Source organism: Ischnura elegans, assembly GCF_921293095.1.
Source record: "Ischnura elegans chromosome 13 unlocalized genomic scaffold, ioIscEleg1.1 SUPER_13_unloc_1, whole genome shotgun sequence".
Lineage (NCBI taxonomy): Eukaryota > Metazoa > Arthropoda > Insecta > Odonata > Coenagrionidae > Ischnura > Ischnura elegans.
The window spans coordinates 15,685,101-15,702,268 of NW_025791657.1; positions in this window are offsets into that span (position 1 = coordinate 15,685,101).

The following is a 17,168-nucleotide window of genomic DNA, read 5'->3' on the forward strand; positions in this document are numbered from 1 at the left end:
AGAATATCGAATTACATTTTTAATGACAGGAGAAAAGCTGTCTTCTTCCTCCATCTCTCTCATCTCGGTGCTGCAGGCCACTATCGAATTTGTCCCTGAGGGAATAATTTGAATTCCAAGTTTGGCAAGACCTTTGATTAATATCTTTTTGTTAGTCTGCCATAACGGTCCAAATATGTACCTCACATAGTCCTCTGGGTATCTCGATACTCCCTTGCCGTGTAAGAAAGTTACAAATTTTGCACATGATTCTACTTTATCCCGCCCCAGGGAGTAGCAAATGTGTTTGTGAGCAGCCATTATGTGCCGTGCGATGTGTGTCTTCATACGCCTCCCGCACACGGGGCATGGTTTCAAGGCCCCCACTGTGTCCAGAGCCATTCTATTCGATATGCATCTGCTCCTACTAGGCAAATTTGAGCAAGTTCTCGGTACCACCAAACCCTGGTGTCCGTCAGCCTCTCTCGGAGATTTATCACCAGTAGAGATTACGAAATCCGTGGCGGAGTCATCCCTTCGCTCAACATGAGGGATATCCTTTTCAACGTTCACAGTCAAGTCCTCCTCACTCTGAGATTCTTCGTCAGGTGAGGGAACAAAATTCAAGTCAGAGTCATCTCTAAATACTACAGAGGGCCTTGCATTATTGCCGTTATTTTTGGTTGGGCCACATTTCTTTCGGTAAATAAGTTCAGGATTTATAACCACCTCCGTTCCACATGCATCAACTCCTGCAACCCTCACATTTGAATTAGTCTGAAAATCAGTCTGGTTTTGGACGTGTTCAGTTATTTTCTGATCATTCCGTTGGCTTTCCTGTCTTTTTTTTCCTTCTTCGCCTTCTTTTTTGCTTTCTTGTCATCGTCGGTTGCTCCGTTTTCCTCGGCTTCAGAAATCCTTTCTGAATCTTATTTCTTCTTTTCTTTGCGAGACTTTTTCTTCTTTTCACTCTTCTTGTCGGCCTTGGCATCTCTAATCGTAATGTTTTCCGGCTTTTCCTCCCGTTCACATTTTCCGTTGCGATCCTTCTTCATTTTCTTCTTATTATCGGATAGATGACGTTTTCCGTCCGTCATGTCATCAAATTTACGTTTTTTCGTGTCCGAAGCGTGAGGTGGAATGACTTCCGAATCTGTGCTCCCCTTGTCTGCCTTTGCATCTCCAATCGTAATTTCTTCCAGCTTCTCCTCCCCCTCACCTTTTACTTTACGGTCCTTTCTCATTTTCCTCTTATCATCGGATAGAGAACATTTTCCGACGGTCATGTCATCGAACTCACTTTTCCTAGTGTCCAAAGCGTGAGGCGGACTGACCTCTGAATCTGTGGCGTCTCCCTTCACCCGTTTATATTTCTTTTTCGCTTCACCCGGCCCATTTATTTTAACACCCACGTCACTAGGTGAAAAAACAATTGGCGCATTCAAAGTGGATGAAAGATCATGGCCATCATCTGGATCAATCAGTATCTGTTTTCGGAGAGAAATACGTTTCATAGGGGCTACGGGCCAACCGCCGGTATATTTTCTAGCTACCGGCGAGGCTAGCCTAAGATTCTCCTCTAATTTCTTCTTCCTCATTCTCCTCTTCTTTGACGGAAATATGGGCATGGAAGACATCTGTTAAAGAAAAAAAAACGTTTCAGAAACCAGTGTAACTTTTAAAAGGACTAGTTACATTGTTTTTATTAAAAGAATGCGTATTCTCAATACACACTAAACATAAGTAAACACGCACAATTAGCAACATCTAATCATCTAGATAAGTCATGAAAGAAATAAGTAAACAAAATCGCCCAACCGCGGTGCATTCACGATGAAAACAATTCCAACTTATCCTTGCATTTCCTAGGAATTTATTTATCTTGCTGTTGCACATTAGCCAGAGAAACTTATTTGAATGCATTGGTGTCTTCTTCTTGTACTATCGGCGGTGGGTCTTTCGTCCCCGCGTAATAACCAAGGACATATTACTTTTACGGTCTGTCGTTAGGGGGTAGGGTGGGCAGTCCCGAACTGAGAGGGTTCACCACCTGCTAGATACACACCCGGGGTCCACGAATAAATATCTTTCCTGCTTAGGTCCCGCACACAGTGGCAGACAAATTTTTGCAGTGGCAGACAAACGCTCTTGCAGTTAACCCTCTGGAACGCGCAATCAAAAAATTACGTGGGAACGCGCAACGACCTCAGAGGTCGTTTTCGTATTTCCCCGCAGAAACTAAATTTTATTTTTCAAGTATTGCGAAATTCTGTTAATTTAAACTTAAGAACCGTTGCGTATTACTTTTTTTGTGGTTGAAGTCTTCTCTGGTCTTCCACCAGGTCAGGTATTCAGCTACCGCCGATGTTTTACTGGATGACATCGTCGTCCTAGGAGCGATGACGCCGTAATTGACGACGCCCGAACATCTTCACTGGTCGAAGACCCGGGAGAGATTACCCACATCTTATGCCGGGAAAACGACAAATCCTTCATTACTTTATTGAAAAATGGATAAACTCTAAAATTTACAATACTAATGGAAGTTACACGGAATGAAATAAATTGTTGAAGGAACAATTAGTGCGACCAGGAAGACAAAATAGTAGATTTCACCGAGGAGTGTAGAATTTGAAAACAAAGTTCAAAATATCATTTTTATGGTAATAAAATGGCATAAATATGTTTAAAGGACATTTACAGGAAACATTACTGAAGAATAATTATCATGTTACCATTCTTATGAGCTTACATATTGTTTATGTTTACATCATACTCTTTTCTTTGGCATTTCAATTGAAATTAAAATCACACTTTATGCCCTAAAAATCACAACAATATATGTAAAAGAAACACATCAATAAATCATTATGGTTATTTATAAAAATTACTTCTTAGAGCAAGAATTACATATGATTACCGCATGCTCAAGGCACAAATACGTGTCACAAAACTTGCAGCTGAATCTCGTTGATTTTTCCTTTTTTTCATGCTTGCAAGGCATGCACTTTTTGCTCTTTACCCCAGGTGTTACAGAATTTGAAGCATTACCACCTGTCTCAAATCTTCCTTTTACATCAGGCTCTAGGCTCCTTGCCCCTCCTGAAGACTCTTGTCGGTTGGCTCCTCCACCTTCCATTGACTCAGCGCCTTGGTGGCTTTTTTGAGATTCTTGGCTGATTTTGGAGCTGTAGGGTGTAGGTTCAGCAGTGGCTAGCGTGTGTTCATCGGCAGTGATTTCTTGGAGTGGTTTACTCTCCATTTTTGAAGTAAGCTCTTTTATTTTCAGCTGAGGTCCCTTGAGGTCATTTCTCTTCGAATTAGCTGGTCTTTCACCAATTCTTCGCCAATATTCTTAAAAAAAAACACGTCGTCTCACAGGTTTTACATTATTGCCAGCAAGAATAACTTGGGAATTAATACCAGCCAAATTGAGCATCGAATAACATATTACCATCGGCCATCGTCTTGTCCCTCGATTGACACTGTAGGTTTCGCACATTTCATCACTAGTGTCCACTCCACCCCTGTGTTTTAATACGTGATGATTTCTGGTTTTTTATTTTCACCCGTGGTACTGTCAATACCATCGTCGTTGTGCATCGTTGATATGAGAAAAACATTTTTTTTCGGTTTTGGTACATAAGACACCATAGTTGTTTTTTGGCGAAAACAAAAAATGCTTGATTTTACTTCGCGTCCTGACACATTCTTCAAGGGAAAAGGAATTTGAACTTTATTTTTTTTCAGTGTTCCCACAATGCTGATTTTCTTGTCCACCAATTCTTCTGCCAGTCCTACATCCGAGAACCAGTTGTCCATAGTTACATGACGGCCTGTGTTATGAAATGGTGTGGTGAGTCTTCTAACCACATCAACAGGTGAATTGCTCACTGCAAATGGAGATTCTTCAGGCTGTTTTCCCGCCTAGATTTCTAAATTATGCGCATAGAACACTTCACTATCGACCAAGGCATAGATTTTTATGCCATATTTTCGAGGTTTAGATACTGAAGTACTGGACAAAGGGACATCTGCCTCTAAATCCTTCCAGTTTTTCATCGACAGCAACATCGGCTCCAGGAGAGTAACTTTTCTGGCAATTATTGACGAAGTTTTGGAAAAGTTCGCGAACATGGCAAAGACGATCTTTTTTTCTGCCGCTCTTCTCTGGTAGTCCTGTCATCAAACCTTAGGCATGTCAGCAGAAAATGGAATCGCTTCCTACTCATTACCAGACCAAAAATTTCAACACCATGGCCTTGGTTGTTCCATAAATCAAGGGTGTTGAGACGGTGAGCTCGGAATTGTCCAGCCAAATACAGCAAACCAATTACAACCTTGATTTCGGTAATATCTTTGAAACAGGTATCCCTTTCTCGCTGATATTTTGCACGCTTCGCGAGTTCAATGAACTGATTAGTGTATTTTACGATCAAATCCAGCATGGAATGATCAAACAAATTCTCCCACGCTTCTAAAGGTGTTCTTGCAGCACGACTTACACCCATAACAACAACTATTTCACCACGTAGAACATTTTGTTTTCCTCTTTTCAACCTCATTGGGGTTTTCTTACATCGCCAAGAGTCAATAATTTTATTCTTCTTTTTCCTGTATGCGACGAAATAATTCTGCTCGTTTTGTATCCCACTCAATCTGCATTCCTCCTCATTATCTGACTGCTCCGTTTCCGAGTCCCCAACGCGTGCCTCAACAACCTCCTCCTCATCTTCGTCTTCATCACTTATTAGTTCATTTGTCATATCAAGACCATCTTCTTCTTCATCGAATGGAGCACGACGAATTCTATCAATGTCAACTGAATTTTTCGTATTATACGTTCTCCGTTGCGTGGTCATTTTTTCTGTAGAAAAAAACGAAATTAATCTACGAAAACATACACGCAACACAGACACGCCGAAACATGGACACTTGGCTTTTATTACTTACCGATAGAAAAAAGCGTCGCACCAACTGCACGCAGATAAACTCAGACACACCGAAACACAGACACTTTGGAACTATAACGGCCAAAAATATTCACGCGGAAGCACAGACACCATGAATAAGATACACGCCGCGCCGTATGGTATACACGAGCAAACTGAGGAAAGGCGTATCACATACACGCCGCAACATTGGAAACCTGCACTACAAGCACGTCGAAACGAAGTACACCGACAATCAGAAAAACGTGCACAAAGTAACATAGAAACAAAATATCACACACACCACAAGGCAGACACGCAAGAAAGACAAAAATTAGTAGTAGTATAAAATGTAGCAGAAAAACTTGGGAACGCGCAACAGACCTACGAGGTCTTCTTGCCCACCAGTCGCGCAGGTACAACGGAAAATACAAAAGAACCTACTCTAATATTAGCAGAAAGGGTATAGTAGGCATCAGTGGGACCCTCCCCTCTATAGAAATTAGCAGCCTTCAGGAATTTAAGAAAATGTAATTTCAGGCGGACCTCACAGGTCGCGCGTTCCGAAGGGTTAAAGGTTGAAAGCTACCAACTGCGTCCGCCGAAGATGAAGATGTAGTTTCAACATTTAATCATTAAGTTAAGCTGCGATATAAGCAAGTTTATATGTCGAATAAGCAGTCATGGAGAAAAGGCGGCAGTGATTCGAGCAGATATGAGCCTATCCCTGGGCAAGATAGGCCAACTAAATAATACAAAAAGCCTTTGGAAATGCAGCGATTTGGCGATGGGAGGCTTCTAAGTATGCCTCGCATCATCTGGAGGAGAAGGCAGCAGCTCATCTTCATATGAGTAAAGGCAGGGGCCACGGTGGTCAGTACAGCGACACACATTTCACTGCAGGTGTGAGAACATTCACGTGAACGGCTGTAGTACATCGATGAGGAAGGCAAGGGGAAACAACCACATTATTATCCCGAGGAGTCGCCGTCTCTCCAACGTTTAATTATCACTCACGATGGAATTCCCTTGGGTAAAACATTCCGTAGGTAAAAGTAGTCCCCCATTCTCACCTCCGGGAGGAGACTGCCCGAGAGGTTTTAATAGTTACCTGCGATAAAGTTTTGAAGATAGGTATAATGGCGGAAAACATTGACGCACAGCTCATCAGTGTCTGAATGCGGCCAGTTCAGTAACCACTTGTCTTCCAAAATTTCCTAGCGTTTAGCGTTTTCGAAGTCAACCTTGACCGTGCTTCGCGATGGCGGGTAAACGAAATCTTCTATCTCGGTGGGCCGTAGGCGCGTTTCAATTCTGCATTTCAAGCATATATGTTCCGAGACATCGGAAAAAGGCGCGAGGGTTCTGGCAAAACACGGTGTAGTGACACTTTTGTGACTTTGTCGTGTTCTGCAAGAATCTTGTGGCAAGGAGACAGACGACCTCATATAAAAGGCCAAGTTCCATTCAAATATTAAGACGAATATACTGAGTAGAGTACTCTTGCGGAGACTCGTGCATGTGCCAAACGTCACAAGCCTTGAAATGCAGAATGAAAGATCACCAAAGAGGTACCAAGAATAGATAATTTCGTTTATCCGCCATCGCCGAGCATGTATGGGGAAGGCCAATGCACATCATGTACTTCGGAAACTCTAAACTCATCACCAGACAGAAATAATAATTTCCCCGGCTGATTTAAGAGACTATCGAAATAGCTTCGACCAAGCTTCAACAGGGAGGACAGCTACTCGCTCCCCAACGCCTCGAAGAAACTCTTCCTCAAACCAGCCAATTGCCATAGCTTGCCGCACCTGCGCTGTCGGTTCGCTGCCTGTTTAATACTTTTGTTTTACTGCTGACATTTAACGTGTATGATCTACGTATATGTATTACTAACATTCTACGGAAGACAACAGTAGGTACATATCAATTTTCAATTGATCCCCTGGTTTGGAAGTTAGCAGAGGTTTACGTTGTATACAACAACTCCGTTAATTTTAGTGGTATAAAAAGCTTGTTTTCGGCAAACTACTAATGATAGATGTGGCTTCTTTATATCAAGGTTATAGTTATAGGAACGAAAACTGCGGTAATTCCTAGCGCTCAAATTAGGAAAACTTGATTTTACAGGCATAAAACGGGTACTTTTGGGGAAAAAATATCAAGAACTAGAAATACTATGACGCCGAAGATTTTTTTAAGTACATGTTACAACACAGAAATAAAATCTCTTTCGTATGTTCTTGGTTGCATTGAAGTTGATTGCTTCGTTTAGACGCTAGAGCTCCTCAAACTCGGGTATCTTGATTTTTAACAGACAGTACATGAGCTGGAAAATTATGCAAGACCCTTTGAGAATAATGGTAATAGAAAACACGGGTCAGGAGATCACATGATCTCCAGATCGCCCCGTGATTAGGAAGAGGAAAATTCTGGAGCTGCTGAAGGAGAATGACGAATGTAGCCCGAGGATGTGCAAGTGGAGCATGCTATACCCGGAAACGGTAACGAGGAGGCTGATGAAGATGCATAATTCGAATGGATTGATGCAAGAGGACCGCATTCTTTCCAACACAAATGAGACTTCCACTCCTACAGAAATGGAGGAAAACTTGAATGAAGTACAAGAGCAAACATGAGCAAAAAAGGGCTGTTCTCGAGCGATTGCAACTTCTCTAATCAAAGTTGAAAATAAGTCTGTTGCTTTGTCCATCCCTGCCTGATTGTGATAGTTACTCTATTGAAAACTTGGATTTATCATTTTGAGACAGTGTATGGAGAAATTCCTGAGAATATTCAGAGTATTGGTATATTTTTAGCGAAAAACATAGTACCTGGGTGTAATGTGCAATCCATCCACACATTGTCCAAGTGTTATGTAGCCATATAAAGAAGTTCAGTTTTTATTAATACCATATTTTAATATAGAAAAATTAATTAGTTCGACAAATAAATCTACAACAGAAAGATGCTGATGAAATGTTGTTTCCTAGAAAATAAAGGTGATGGACCCTCAGAAAAGATTATTTTTTTCCACTGTTGACCACCAACCTTGTCTTGTCCAATAGCATTGGTTATTCAAATGTTATTTTTTTTCAAACCCAAACCCTATTTGAGCGTAAAAATTACGTGTGGGACCATTTGAATGGTAGTGCAGTAGTGGGAGCAGCAGGTGAGTTCTCTATAGGATTCGATGATAATTCTTACGATGGAGGGTTTGCTGTAACTGCACATGCCTCCCCCTAGATCAGCCTATGATGAGAAGTTTCGAATCCACACGAAGTTTTCTTTTCGGCTAATGTTTCAAGCCAATAGTTTTATTAACCTTACCACACTTCGTATACAGAAATCATCTTTGGATTTAATATGTTATTGTTTCCAAACCTTACCCTGAAACTTGGATAAATCGAACATCAAGGGACCAGTTAAAAACTTTGAATTATCCAAAAATTCGATTACAAGAGGTCCTTCATAAAAAAATCCAAAAAATAAAATTCTTCTTCCCAATCATAACTCACTCACTTATTGCCCCATGCTTCCTTGAAAAATCAGTGGGCACACACTTTTGGACTCCCAAAATATCCTGATTGAGAAAAGCTATGCTTCTACATGGAAGCTGCACTCTATGAACAGCACTTGTCAATGACACCATCATCTTCCTCATCACCCCTAAACGAATGAGGTGCATATATTCCAATGGAAACTCTGTCACCACCCTAATTCCAGGTATCCTAGGGAGGATTATAATTATGAATTATAATTCCTCAAGGTTTTATAAAATAATGTTGTTATTGTAAAAATAACTGCAGAAATAGAGTGAGTACGCCAAAAAAACATTTGTGGTGTAATTTTCAAAACAATCCTACAAAAATCTGATTTTTTGTTCTACTTTGTCGCAATCCGGACCACTGTGCGCCGTTTCTATTACGAGGTTGGGATAGGGAAGGGTAAGTTTCCAGAAAAAAAGGATCGGGTGTTGAGGAGGTACGCAATTGTGTGTGTAGTTGCACAAAGGGAAGATCTATATTTCATTGAGAAAGAACGTGGAAAACAGAGGCAAATGGTCGCGTTGAATTCTTTTTGAAAGAATAATTTCTCGCTGTTCTAAAATTTCCGATATAATTCTCAGAAATAAAGTCTCACGTTTTAAAACTCACTTTCACAGGTAAGTAGATTTACATTAAAAACCCTTCGAAGAGTTTCATTCTCCGAGATAACCCATGAAAGTACTGAATCAATCGCAAAATATTTTTTAATCGAAATTGTTGATAAAATTAAAAATAAAATATTTCGGATAACATAATATTGCTTGAGGTTTCAAGTCATCAAATCCGGGAAGGGGTTTGAAATTTCACGTATAAAATAACTTATCCTTAATTCTTCATTTTCTCACTATACATTTTTCATAAAGGTATTTGAAGAGTATCTATAACGATGGTGACGATAAAAATTATTGTTTTCCAGCCATTGAGAAGGAAGTTTCAATTTTGTTTACACACAACTCCGAAAAAATGTCACTTATTTGAAATCTTGAACAGTGAAATAGCTAAACACATATTTTTGGTATAATTTGTTTAATTTACTGCAATGGCTTCTATGATTAGGTATTTTTCCTAGTTTTCTCTCTAATGAAACTACAAAAAATACATTATCTTTCATTTGTATTGTAACGGTTAGCCACCAACCATTTTATTTTATGTTGTATGCTTTGTTTTGAACTCGCGGGCTATCGAATCGGATGATTCGGTAGCATGGCTGGTTTTCGCACGCCGCTGTCCCTAGGGACGGCATAAAAAGGTGCGGCGTGTGAGGACTCAGGACAGAAAAAGGAGTGCAACGATGTTGTAGTGAGTGGTGAGTGAAATAATTGAAACCAAGGAAAGGAAGTTCGACACCGCGGAGCCATACGGACGCATTAAAGTCAAGGACAGAACGTAAAGTATCTGCACTCCATTCCCCCCCCCAGTGAAGATCCCCCCTCCTCATATACGGTGAACACTGTTCGTGTGTGGGAAAAGGGATTTTTTTTATTTATCTTTGGTTGTTATAACTTGGTCCTTTCATTGTTCAACGATTTTTTTGATTTCTCTTTGGTAGTTATAACTTGGTCCTTTCATTGTTCAACAATTCTTTTTTGATGCTATAATAAATTGTTATTTCTGTATTGTAAGGTGGCTAACCGTCATTTCCATCCGAATCATCAGCGTATTTTACTCGTGGGCGAACCCCAACACCCATCTGGGATTTCAAAATTTTCCAATTTTTTTTTATTTCTTGCAAATAACCACTTCCTTGGGACGTAGGCATCAGGGGAAGGGAGAACCCATTGAACGGGCTGGTTACAGTATCTTCTTTAACTATTCCCAGGTAAAAATATTTGGTCTGTAACTGAGCTGGAAAAAGGTCTGGAACGTGGGTGGAAAGGTCTGTAGCTGGTCTGGAACTGGGAAGAAATTGAAACATTGCTCCAGACCAGTTTGGTCTGCAACTGGTCTGGACAACGGGTGGGTAAACTGGTCTGGCCCCAGGTATAGCTTTGTCTGTAACTGGTCTGTACTGCTCTGGAATTGGGCTGTTTTCAGGGAGACTATGTGGTCTGGAACTAATCTGTTCTGGTGACTAGTTGGTTTATACTACTTAACCTGAGACTCAAGATAACTAGGAGATCAGTCAATCTTATTGATCTGACTGGTTCAGTTCTGCTAATAAGGAAAAGGGAACAGCCTAAACAAATAAATCTAAGAAGCATACTGAAGACATTTCCTAGCCAGCCAAATATGACGGAGATAAAGGCATACTGGATAGCAGTAATCTTCAATTGTTACAATGGCATTCTTACATAATCAATTTAATACATTGTAAATTTTGAAAAGCGATGATGCATCTCTATGGATGTCTTCAGCTGTAAGGGGCAAGAAAATTAAGTAATTCTTACTACAATAAAAAGCTCAGAGTTGATATATCTCCAGATTGTGCCAGTTTGAGTGCAAATGGATAGTCCAGACCGATTTCTTTTCCACAGCCGCTCGCCGCTCAGTAGATTCATCCTTCAGTGTAGTTGAAAATGCGTTCGGAGAAGCATCAAAGTAGTGAGAATACGGCCAAACAAAGGAAGACTGAAGTTAGAAAAGGTGAGAAACCTGAGCGGTTAGATATTTGCCGCCCGCTGCCGCTCACGTGCCGCTCAGGTTGCCACCCGCCGCTCGTATCGTACCCGAGGCCTCACTCTTAAATATTTTAATTGGCTAGGTTTTTAGATTCAAAATATAATGCTGGTAATTAATTCTCTTTGTCCTCATTTCTGCTAATTTTCATGTACATAATCTGTTTTTCTTCATTCACCTTTAAACCTACTTTGTTTGTCCTTCTCAATTTGCTAGGTCTTTTATGTCTTCCTTATTTTCAGTAACTATTGCTACATCATCTGTAAAAGCTGGCAGATTAATCTTCTCTTGAATTTTGCCTCCACCAGGTGTACTTCTGGTTTTCTTTAGGGCTGCGTCCAGTGCCACATTGAAGATAATTGGAGAAAGTGCATCTCTCCGTCTCTCACTTTTACTTTGTCTTTCGACTCTTTTACACACATTTTGGCTAGTTCATCAAGCTTTACAGGTACTCCAAGGTTCTTTAACCTTTCCCACAACCTTTCTGTGCTCTGTTTGCTGCTCTGTTTTCCATAAACCTCACTCGATGGTCTCCTATCTTTTCCTCTACTTTATTTTTTAGTTTTTTTTACCACAATTTTAGATAATATTTTATAAGTTGTGTCTATTTACGAATTACTCTATAGTTTATGCAATCCAATTTATCTCATTTCTTGTGCAAGGGAACAATGTAAAACTACATTTCATAATTTTTGCAGAAACTGTAATAAATTTGATCTCAAAATATTTGACTAAAACCATGTATTTTAGCTAGTATTTTAACTATTCTATTGGACCATGTTGGTCTTCAAAATCACTGCCTATCTTCAACTGCACTATCATTTGAACGTTAAAAAAGGGTCAGCTTCTTGAATTTGAGGTACAATATCTTCCTTAGATGTTCAAAGCCTCATCTGTCTTTTCCGCGCTTCATCACCAAGAGCTCCATGTGAGTTTGGTCCACATCATTAGTTCTATGGGCTTCGCTCAGCGTCTTTTTAGCAATAAACAACGATGACAGATCCTCTAAACATTCACCATATACCAGGACTCCTTCGAGATATTTTCTTGTCTGTTGAAGGGGTTCGAAAAATATGCATAACCGTAGGGGAGAGTGGTACATCTTGAACCTACGTGTACATAGGATTTATGATCTTATCAGCAATATGATGTTGGTAAAAGAGGTCATCTGAGCAGTACAACATAACCTCGCCGCAAGAGGTGTCTGTGAGTTTGTGTTTGTCTGGCAAGTAACACTAGTTATTTTTTAAATTAAAGGAAGAATTTCATCCTCAAAAAGCATTTATGCTTCACGATTAACGTATTCTATTACAATGGTTCATAGTAAGCAGTGAAACTGATATAATATCTTAATGCCACTATTTTTGATTATGAGAACATGTGTTTAATTGGATCTTTAGTTAGGATATAAATTGTTGTTAATCAGTTTTTGCAGAAAGGTGCAACGGTGCACCTCGGTCCTAGGAGATTTAGTGTGCCTTGGACACAGAAATAAACGTAGGCACCGCAATAAACGTTAGCACCGTCGAAGGGTTAAGTAAACATAGGGTCGAAACTGCAAAGTTTTCTCTAAATACCGCTGTAAACTTAAAAAAAGTGCGTAAAATTTTCATTTTTAAAAGAGCTGATTTTGATTGGTTAATGAGTCATCTGCAAATCGCTTTCCCCGCGTTTCAAGAATCAATATTAAAGTTAGTTTGTAGTAAAAATCAGGTTGGGAGCGGGTACTTGGAAAGCTTTTCTTTCGCTCGTAGCTTCCGGAATAAATAGATACATATATTGTAAAACAGTAAAAGTAGGCAGCGAACCGAGATGGTACGCCGCTGAAGTGAAAAAATCATTGAGGCGACTGAGAGCGTGTCATGATAAAATGAAAAAAAGTCAGCACGGATTTATCCGCTAATGAACGCGCGTTAATAATTAAAAAAAATATAGGATGACTAAAGACGTCACGACGGAAGCGTGCAGGAATTCATTCGCGAATTTTAAAAGAAAAACACTAGTAGACGAGTTACGGGATAACCCAAAAGCATTTTTGTCATATGTTAGGGAAGTTCAACGTAAACGATCTACCGTATGTTCACTGAGAGGCGACAATGCAGATGTGTTGACAAACAGTTGCGATAAAGACAATTTATTAAATTCCTAGTTCAAGAGCGTGTTCACCGAGCCTTCCGAGAACTCACACGAGACCGTTGACAATATCTGCATACGAAAGATGCCGCCGATTGACATTAGTACGCACGGAATAGAAAATATATTGAAATCGCTTAGTCCAAATAAATCACCTGGTCCAGACGAAATCCCTTCTCGCGTGTATAGAGAACTAGCCTCAGAAATTGCCCCCTACTTGCAGTTAATATTCAGTAAATCCATCAAGCAACACCTAGCACCTAATGACTGTAAAATCGCTAATGTAACGCCAATATTCAAAAGTGGAGACAAGGAACAGCCATAAAATTACAGGCCGATATCTTTAACGTCCATCTCATGCAAAGTCCTTGTACATATCGTAGTCAGCTCGGTAATGAAACACCTAGACACGCAAACTTATTAATGAGAACTCAACATGGATTCGGGAAAAGCAGATCGTGCGAAACCCAGTTAGCGCTTTTCGCCCACGATATTTTAGTCTCCGGAGAAGACAACATTCCGTGGACGCGATTTTTCTTGACTTCAAAAAGGCATTTGATAAAGTGCCCCACGGAAAGTTAATAATAAAACTGAAATCTTATGGTCTAAATGAACAAATCATTTCCTGGATAAGAGAACTATTGAGCGACCGCGTCCAAAGTGTATTATTAGACGGTGCAGTCTCCAATGAGGCTAGAGTAATTTCTGGCGTTCCTCAGGGTAGTGTCATTGGCCCACTCCTATTCCTTCTTTATATAAACGACATTGGCGAAGAAGTACACAGTAAGTTAATATTGTTTGCAGACGACACTGTATTTCACAGAGAAATCCGTTCCAGCAAAGATATAGATGAACTAACGAATGACCTTGCTGCTATCCAAGCGTGGAGCGATGCATGGCAGTTAGAATTAAATTTGAAAAAAATGTGTCGTAATAAATTTCTGGAAGAAGAATAACTCACTCCAACGTAGCTATATGATTCGGGGTACCCAATTAGAGACTGTAGAATCCATGAAATATCTAGGAGTTAAACTCAATAATGATCTATCGTGGAATAAACATATTCGAGAAATAACCGGTAAAGCTTATCGTAAAATGGATTTTGTTAAAAGAATATTAGGAAAGTGCGACGACAAAGTGAGAGAAATTACCTACTATTCCCTCGTTAGACCACATTTGGAATACGCTGCCAGTGTTTGGGACCCTCATGAAAAAGGCTTAGTAACAGAATTAAAACGCGTGCAAAGAAGAGCTGCCAGGTATGTGAAAGGTCGTTACGATAGTCTTGTTAGTGTAACTGACCTCTTAGATAAACTCGGATGGGAATCTCTGTCGGACCGTAGATTGAAAAATAGACTAAACCTTTTAGATAAATTCAAGAGCAGTGTCTTTTCTTTCGAAGTTAGCCATACCTTATGGACGCCAACATACTACGGAAGATCAGATCATATAAATAAAATAAGAGAGAGATTGTAGAACAGACATGTTCAGAATGTCTTTCTTTCCACGATCAGTAAGAGATTATAACGGCAGCGATAGAACTCGTAAATAGATTGCATGACTCGTAGTGTAGCCTACTAACCTATGTAAAGCATAATGCATGTGTCTTAATTTTATTATTATTTCTAACAGCATATGGTAGTATAATTTGTTAGTGTTTGTGACGTTTTTTGGAAGGTGTGATGTGCATGTGGGAGTCCAATTGCATGCTGGTGATTGATGCCCTACACCCTAGAGGTGGCTCGCAGGGTATTATCTAGATGTACTGTTCGGGAGGGAGGCCCCCCGCTGGTTGGGTCCAAGAGATGGGCCAGCGAGGTGGATGGCGTCGAGGAAAGGGTTAGGGATTAGGGATCCTTCGGAGGGTGTACCACGCCCATCTTGAGACCACCTGCTGCATGACCCCACCAAACGCATCTTACCCGAGTCCAGCCTGCAGCAAATAGATCGGCGAATGCGTGGCCGTTCCCACGCTCTGTTCCGCTGGAGTCGGAAGGGAGTTGGAGGGGGTGGGGTTTGGGAGGTTCTCTTGGCTCTGAGTCATACACATGAGGACAGACGTGAGAGGGACAGTGGAGGGTGGTATTTTAGAAGAGGGAATTGTGGTCTGGGGTCGTTCATCTCGGAGGCTAAGAATATAGTGAATAAGGGCGAGTTTATGGCACTGGAAACTGTATAAAAAATTGTATATAAAAAACGGAAATGTCAGACTTTTCTTTAATATTACGATGTCACAATTCAAACTCTTGCTAACTACTGCTCTGGGTTAAGCATTTACGCGTGTCCGAACTTAAGGTGATTGTACTATCATCTGAATTTAGGAAAAAAAAGAGCTAATTTTGATGGGTTTAAGAGTCATATGAAAAATGCTTTCCCCGAGTTTCAAGAATCAGTATTAAAGTTAAATGTAGAGAATACTTGGAAAGCTTTTCTTTCGCTCGTAACTTCGGGGATAAATAGCTACATCCCTAGTAAAATAGTAAAAGAAGGCAGCGAACCGAGATGGTACGACGCGGAAGTGAGAAAATCATTGAGGCGACAGAGAGCGTGTCATGCTAAAATGAAAAAAGTCAGCACGGATTTATCCGCTAATGAACGCGAGCTAATAATTAAAAAATATAGGATGACTAAAGCCGCCACGAAGGAAGCGTTCAGGAATGCGTTCACGAATTGTAAAAGAAAAACACTAGTAGAGCAGTTACAGGATAACCCAAAAGCATTTTGGTCATATGTTAGGGAAGTTCAAGGTAAACGATCTACCGTATGTTCGCTGAGAAACGACAATGGAGATGTGTTGACAAGCAGTTACGATAAAGCCAATTTATTAAATTCCAACTTTAAGAGCGTGTTCACGGAGCCTTCCGAAAACTCACCCGAGACCGATGACAATCCCTGTCTACATAAGATGCCAGCTATTGACATTAGTACGCTCGGAATAGAAAATATATTGAAATCGCTTAGTCCAAATAAATCACCTGGTCCAGACGAAATCCCTTCTCGCGTATATAAAGAACTAGCCTCAGAACTTGCCCCCTACTTGCAGTTAATATTCAGTAAATCCATCAAGCAACAGGAAGTACCTAATGACTGGAAAATCGCTAATGTAACGCCTATTTTTAAAAGTGGAGACAAGGAACAGCCATCTAATTACAGGCCGATATCTTTAACGTCCATATCTTGCAAAGTCCTTGAACACATCGTAGTCAGCTCGGTAATGAAACACCTAGACGCGCAAAAGTTATTAATGGGAAATCAACATGGATTCAGGAAAAGCAGATCGTGCGAAACTCAGTTAGCGCTTTTCGCCCACGATATTTTAGTCTCCGGGGAAGACAAAATTCCAGTAGACGCGATTTTTCTTTATTTCAAAAAGGCATTTGATAAAGTACCCCACGGAAAGTTAATAATAAAACTGAAATCTTATGGTCTAGACGAAGATGTCATTTCCTGGATTAGAGAATTTTTGAGCGACCGCGTCCAAAGAGTAGTATTAGACGGTGCAGTCTCCAATGAGGTAAGAGTCACTTCTGGCGTTCATCAGGGTAGTGTCATTGGCCCACTCCTATTCCTTCTTTATATAAACGACATTGGAAAAAGTACACAGTAAGTTACGATTATTTGCAGACGACGCTGTAGTTTTCAGAGAAAGTCCGTTCCAGCAAAGTTATAGATGAACTTACGAATGACCTTGCTGCTATCCAAGCTTGGTGCGATGCTTGGCAGTTAGAATTATATTTGGAAAAATGCGTCGTAATGAATTTCTGGAAGAAGAATAACTCCCTACACCGTAACTATGTCATTCGGGGCACGCAGTTAAAGGCAGTTGAATCTGTGAAATATCTAGGGGTTAGACTCAATAATGATCTATCGTGGAATAAACATATTCGAGAAATAACCGGTCAAGCTAATCGTAAAATGGGTTTTGTTAAAAGAATATTAGGAAAGTGCGACGACAAAG